This window comes from Pteropus vampyrus, unplaced genomic scaffold (assembly GCF_000151845.1).
Source record: "Pteropus vampyrus isolate Shadow unplaced genomic scaffold, Pvam_2.0 Scaffold10, whole genome shotgun sequence".
NCBI lineage: Eukaryota > Metazoa > Chordata > Mammalia > Chiroptera > Pteropodidae > Pteropus > Pteropus vampyrus.
In genome coordinates this window covers 13,454,069-13,461,743 of record NW_011888791.1, presented here as the reverse complement: position 1 = coordinate 13,461,743, position 7,675 = coordinate 13,454,069, and positions in this window count along the sequence as shown.

Genomic DNA, 7,675 nt, shown 5'->3' with positions numbered 1-7,675 from the left:
TTCATTGACATTGTAGGCTAGATAATTCTTTGTTGTGGGAGGCTGTCCTGTGCAATGCTGAATATTTAGCAGCATCCCTAACCTCTACCCACTAGCTGCCAGTAGCAACTCCCTTTCCAGTTATGACGACCAAAAATGTCTCCAGATACTGCAAATGCAGGGCAAAAATGCCCTGAGTTGAGAATCACCAGTTTAAGTAAAAGCGCTAATATAATAGTGAAGTCTATTTTAACTTTGTAGAATCATAGAATGACAGACTTGGAAGAGACTTCAATCAATTCCTTATTTGGTGAGAAGATCCAAGTATGACAAGATTGAAGGCCTCACCTAAATTAGCGAGCTGCTTAGGGGAAGAGTTGGATGAGAAAGCCAGATATTTCTTGATTTCAGAACTGGTAATCTACGCATCAATGTCTGGGACATTCCCCATAAATTGAATTGAATACTGTGGTTACAGTAGCCAGAGTGACTTTTTAAAGCACACTTGTCCTGAGTCATCTTAGTGGCTTCCTGTCATCGTTAGAATGGAATCCAAAGTCCTAGCCATAGCACAGATCTTACATATAATCTGGCTCCTGGCTACTCTCCAGACTCATTTCCTAACATTGCTCTTTCACACTACTCTTATCAATCTGATATTCTTGGCATTCTTTTGAACACTTCCAAGCATGCTCCCATCTTTGCATTTGCTCTTTCCTGTGCCAGGAATGTTCTTTTCCTAAACATTTCCATAACTTGCTTCTTCACTTCCTTCAGGCATCTGCACAAATATTACTTTAACAGGCAGGCTTTACGTATGTAAAATTGCACTTCTCCTCAACCTTTTTATTTTATCTAGCCCGATTTATTTCTCTTTATTAGAATTTTTAACACCTAGATATATTCTGTATTTATTTTCTTATTCTTAGTCTTTTCCTCCTTTTGAATGTAAAGCCCATGCAAAAGTGACTGAAATACTGCCTGGACCATAGTAGATACATGATAAATATTAATTCAGTGAATGAATCACAGTCACTCCAGAAAAACACCTCACACCCAAAGTAATCACTCCTCGTTTACCTTTCTCCCAACTCCTGGCAACCAGTAATATGCTTACTGTCTCAGTGGATTTGTCTATTCTGAATATTTCATATAACAGGAATCATACAATATGTAACCTTTTGGGTGTGACTTCTTTAGGTTAGCATCATGTTTTTTGAAATATATCTATGTTGTAAGAGGCATCAGTACTTCATTCTTCTTTATGGCCCAATAATAGTCTATGTATGTTCCACAACTTGTTTATCTATTCATTTGTTGATGGACATTTGGATCATTTCCACCTTTAAGCTATTATGAATAATGCTGCTATAAACATGTGTGTACACGTTTCTGTGTGGATATATATTTTCATTTCTCTTGCACATATACATAAGAGTGGAATTACTGGAACTACTAACTGTTTTCCACAGTGGCTGTACCATTTTACATTTCCACAGCAATGTGCAAACTTTCCTACTCCTCACATTTCTCCCAAAACTTGTTACTTTATTTTTTTAAATTATAACCACCTTAGTTGGCATGAAAATGTGACATGGTATCACTTTGTGGCTTTAATTTGCATTTCCTCAATGACTAATGAAGTTGGCCATTTTTTCATGTGCTTATTGGCTATTTGTGTATCTCCTCTGGAGAAAAGTCTATTTAAGTCCATTGCTTATTTTTTAACTTGTGTTGTTTGTCCTTTTGTTGCTGAGTTGGAAGAGTCCTGTATGTATTATGGATATGAAACTATTATCAAATATGTAATTAGCAACTGTTTCTCCCATTCTGTGAATTGTCTTTACTTTCTTGATAATGTCTTTTAATGCACAAGTTTTTAATTTTGATTAACTCTGATTTGCTCTTTTGCTGTTCATGATTTTAGTATCAAATGAAGAATCCATTGTCAAGTCCAATGTAATGGAGATTTACTCCTACATTTTCTTATAATAGTTTTATAGTTTTAGCTCTTTACTTGGTTTCCTGATCAATTTTTAGTTAACTGTTGTATATGAAATAAAATAGCTATCCAAATTCATTCTTTTACATATGGTTATCCAGATGTACCAGCACCATCTCTTGAAGAGATTATTCTTTCCCCCATTGAATTGTTTGGGCACCCTTGTAGCAAATCAATTGGCTGTAGATATTTGGGTTTCTTTCTGATCTATTCTTCCCATTGGTCTATATATGTCTACCCTTGTGCCTTTATGTCACTATTTTGATTAATATTGCTAAGTAAAATTTGGAATCAGAACACATGGGCCCTCCAGCTTTTTCTTTTTCGTTTTCAGGTTTGTTTGTTTGTTTGTTTGTTTTGAGTATTGACTGATTTTTCTTTTTCAGTATTGACTTGACTCTTTAGGGCTCCTTGCAATTCCATATGAACTTGAGGATCAGCTTGTTGATTCATCCAAGAAAGGCCACTGTAATTTTTTATAAAAATTGCATTGAATCTGTAGGTCACTATGGAGAGTAGTGCCATCTTAATGATATTGTCTTCTAATCTGTGAATATGGGTGCCTTTCCATTTAATTATGTCTTTAATTTCTTTCATCATTACTTTGTAGTTTTTCGTATATAAGTTTTTCACTTTCTTAGTTAAATTTATTACTAGGTATTTTATTCTTTTGGATGCTATAGTAAATGAATTGTTTTTATAATTCTCTTTTTGAATTATTCATTGCTGGTGTATAGAACAATTGCTTTTTGTATATTGATCTGTAACCTGCAACTTTGTAGAATTCAGGGAGTAATTTTTTGGTGGATACTTTGAGATTTTTCTCTCTATAGAAGCACATCATTTACTAATAGGGATAGTTTTACTTCTTCCCTTCCTATTTAGATGCCTTTTATTCTTGTGTAATTTTTCTCTCTCTGGGACTTCTAGTACGATGATGAATATCAGTGAGGAAATGAGGCATCCATGTCTTGTTCCTGACCTTACAGGGAAAGCTTTCAGTCTTTCATTTTTGAATATGATGTTACCTATGGATTTTTCATAAATGCTTCCTTATCATGTTAAGGAAGCTCCTTTCTATTCCTATTTTACTCAGTGTTATCATGAAAGGAAGTTGAATTTCATTAAATGCTTTTTCTACATCTATTGAGATGATTGTGTTGGTTATTTTTCCTGTTACATTAATATGGTATATTACATAAATCGAATTTCTTATGTCAAACCATTATTGTACTCTTGAAATAACAACATTTGTCCATGGCATTTGATCCCTGTAATGTGCTTTTGAATTTAGTTTGCTATTATATTGTTAAGGATGGTTGCAGCACAAGGAATATTGGCCTATATTTTCTTTGTGATATCTTTGGCTTTGGCATCAGGGCATTGCTGACCCTATAGACTGTATTAGAAAGTATTTCTCCTCTTCTATTTCTTGAAAATATTTAAGTAGAACTGTTGTTAATTTTTCTTTAAATGTTTGGTAGAATTTACCAGTGAAGCTATCTGGCCCTGGATTTGTTTTTATCGGAATGTTTTTAATTACCGACTTTAATTACCGACTTCTTTACTCATTATAGGTCTGTTGAGTTTTCCTTTCTTCTAAAGTAAGTTTCAATTATGTATGTTTTGAGAAATTGCTCTTTTTCATATAAATTATTTATTTGTTGGCATACGACTGTTCATCATATTCTATAACAATTCTTTTAATTTCTGAAAGGTCCATAGTAATATCTCCACTTTCATTTTTGATTTTATTAATTTATCTCTCAGTCAATCTAGCTAAAGTTTTAAGAACTTTAAAACATTTTCAAAGTATCAATTTTTTAGTTAGTTGATTCTATTTTTTCTTTCCTATTCCCTATTTCATTTACTTCTGCTATAATCTCTATTATTTCCTTCCTTCTGCTAGCTTTGAGTTTAGTTTCTCTTCTTTTTCTAATTCTTTAAGGTATAAAGTTAAGTTGTTGATTTGAGGTGTCTTCTTTTGTTAATTTATTTTTTATTTTTTAACTACAGTTGGCATATAATATCATGTTTCAGGTGTATAACATAGTGATTAGACATTTATATAACTTACAAAGTGATCACCCCAATAAATCTAGTACCAATCTGACACCGCAGTTATGACAATATTTACTATATTCCTTATGCTACACTTTACAGCTCCATGACTACTCTGTAAGAACTAATTTGTAATTCTTATTTTCGTCCCCTTTTTCACTCACCCTCTCAAAACCCTCCCATCTTACAATCATCAAAATGTTCTCTATAAGTTTGTTTCTGTGTTGTTTGTTTGTTCATATTATTCTTTAGATTCCACTTTTAAGTGAAATCACACGGCGCTTGTCTTTCTCTTTCTGACTTACTTATCACAATACCTTCCAGGCCTACCCATGCCATTGCAGATATCAAGATTTCATTCCACCTTCATGGCTGAGCAACACTCCATTGCACATGCACATCACCTCCTCCCCATCCATTCACCCACCAATGAACACCCAGGCTGCTCCCATATCTCAGTCACCATAAACAATGCTGCAATAAACATATGGATCCACATGTCTCTTTCAAAGCAGTATTTTGGGTTTCTTCAGATAAATACCCAGAAGTGGGATTACTGGGTCCTTCATTATCTCTTGTTATAGCCTTTAACCTATTTTGTCTGGTATAAGTATTGCTATGCCAGCTTTTTTGTTTGTTTCCATTTGCATAAAATCTTTTTCCATCCCTTTACTTTCAGTCTGTGTGTGTCTTTTGATCTGAAGCCAGTCTCTTGTAGGCAGCATATGTAAGGGGCTTGTCTTTTTATCCATTTAGCCACACTATCTTTTGATTGGAGAATTTAATCCATTTACGTTTAAAATAATTGTTGTAGATATGTAGTTATTGCCATTTTATTATTCATATTTTTAATCTTTTCCTCCTCCTCCTCCTTTACTTCTTTTCTTCTTCAAGAAGTCCCTCTAGCACTTCTTCTAATACTTGTTTGGTGGTGATGAACTCCTTTAGCTTTTTGTTGTCTGGGAAGCTCTTTATCAGTCCTTTGATTCTAAATGATAGATTTGCTGGGTAATCTTGGTTGTAGGTCCTTACTTTTCAAAGCTTTGAATATTTTATGCCAATCCCTTCAGGCCCGCAAAGTTTCTTTTGCGAAATCAGCTGACAGTCTTATGGAATCTCCCTGGGAGATAACTAATTGGTATACACTTGCTGCTTTGAAGAATCTGTCTTTAACCTTGGGCTTTTTAATTTATGTGTCTTGGTGTGGGGCTCTCTGGATTCATCTTGTTTGGAACTATGCACTTCCTGGGCTTGTATCTCTATTTACTTCACCAAGTTAGAGAAGTTTTGCCACTTTATCTTTGAATAGGTGTTCAATTCCTTACTCTCTCTCTTCAACTTTTGGTACCCCTATGATGTAAATATTGGTACACTTGATGTTGTCTCAGAGGCCTCTTAAACTATCCTTATTTTTTTTTTCCTTGTTGTTCTGACTGGGTGTTTTTTGCTACCTTATCTTATAACACGCTGACTTGATCCTCTGCTTCATCTCATCTACTATTGATTCTCTCTAATGTATTCTTCATTTCTGACTGGTTCTTTTTTGTTTTCTATCTCCATTTTCATGTTTTCTATCTCCTAGTTAAAGTTCTCACTGAGTCATCTACTCTTTCCCTATGTTCATTGAGCATCCTTATAACCAGTGTTTTGAACTCAGCATTTGGTAGATTTCATGTCTCCATTTTATTTAGTTCCTTTTCTGGAGCTTTGTTTTGTTCTTTCATTTGGGACATGTTTCTTGGTCTCTCTATTTTGGCTACCTCCTTGTGTTTGTTTCTATGTATTAGGTAGGTCTGCTATATCTCCTGGTCTTAGTAGAGTGGCCTTATGTAGTAGGTTTCCTGTGGAGCCCAGTAGCTCAGTCTCCTTGGTCACCTGAGCCAGGTGTTCCAGGTGTCTCCCTTGTATAGATTCTGTGTACCCTCCTGTTGTAGTTGAGCCTTGGTTGCTATCTGCACATGAATGGGAGGGACTGACCCTCAGGCTAATTGGTTGTGAGAACTGACCAGTGACTACAGTGGAGGAGGTATAGTGCAGGGGCTGATCTTATGGAGGATTGCTTTAGCACTGGTGCCTGACCAGTCTGCCCTTTGGATATGGCTTCAGGTGGTGCTCTGATTCAAAGTCAACCACCAGAAGTGCCAGCCCTGGGGACTTCTGTAAGCGGCCCCACCATAGGCCAAATTCAGCCAAAGCCTGTGCCCTGCCTAGGGCCACCTGGCATGAGCCACCAAGCAATCTGCAGATGGCCATCACCTGACTTGGCTTGGAGATGCCTTGAGAGGCCAAATGGTGAAACAAGGCTGGCTGCCACTGGTACTGAGCTTAGGGCTGCTCAGGAAGAGATATGAGGAATGCCAGATGCTGCTTGTTTGGGTTTTGTGAACCTTTGATTCTAGGAAAGTCCGCAGCATGAGCTAAGACAGGGCATTTATACTAAAAGCCACTGGAAATGGCTTTGGTGGGCGCACAAGTTGGGTGTAGCAGGGTCTCAAGGAGTCACCAGGGCAGGGCGACCAGTGTTAGCCAGATTAATGGAGACTCAGATATGGCAGCCACCTGCATCTGCACACCAGGAGTGGGGAGGGCTCAACAACAACGACGACAACAGGATTTTGCTAGCTGTTCTAGGAGAAAGCTGCCCTTCCAGCTTTGCTCTGAAGCCAGACAATTCAGTTCCTCCCTGTATGTCCCTAGTGCCTTTCAAGCTGCTACCTAGGGCTGAAGCTGAGTGAATGAATCTGTCAATGAGTAAGTCCATGCATGAGCCCTTTAAGAGAAATGCCTGGGACTCCAGCTGCCCTCCAACTCAGCTACAATCTCCACTGGTTTTCACAGACAGAAGTTGTGGAAACTTATCTTCCTGGCATTGGAACCCTGGGCTAGGGAGCCTAGTGTGGGGCTGGGACCTCTCACTCCTCTGAGGGGACCTCTGCAGATGAGACATCGCTCTTGATTTTTAAGCACAGCACAGTAGGAGTGGGACCAGCACATTCCATGCCTCCACTCCTTGTACCAGTCTCAAGATGGCTTCTTCTGTACATCCTTAGTTGGAGGGCTTCTGTTCATCTAGACTTCAGATGATCCTCAATGGTAGTTTTTCTGTAGTCAGTTGTTTCGATGTGGTCATGAGGAAGCAAGCACAGCATTTATCTACTGCACCATTTTGGCCAGAAATCCAAGCTACCTTCTTTTTTAATATAGTCTTTTACAGCTATGAATTTCCCTCTTAGCAGTGCTTTTGCTGCATCCTATGAATTTTGTTATGTTGTGTGTTCATTTTCAGGTTTCACAAGGTATTGTTACGGGTCTAATGGTGTTTCACAAAAAGATTCGTTGAAATCCTAACCCCTAGAACCTCAGAGTATGACCTTATTTGGAAATAGTGTCTTTAAAGAGTAATCAAATTAAAATGAGGTCATTAGGGTACCCCTAATCCAACATGATTGTATCTTTATAAAAAGGGGAAATTAGGACACAGAGATAGACATACACAGAGGGAAGACTATAGAAGAGACACAGAAAACACCAGTTGATTACCAGGAATTATGAGGCCTCCACTTTGTTCTTTCTGAAAATTGCTTTGGCTATTTGGGGTGTTTTGTGGTTCCATATGAATTTTAGATTTTTTTT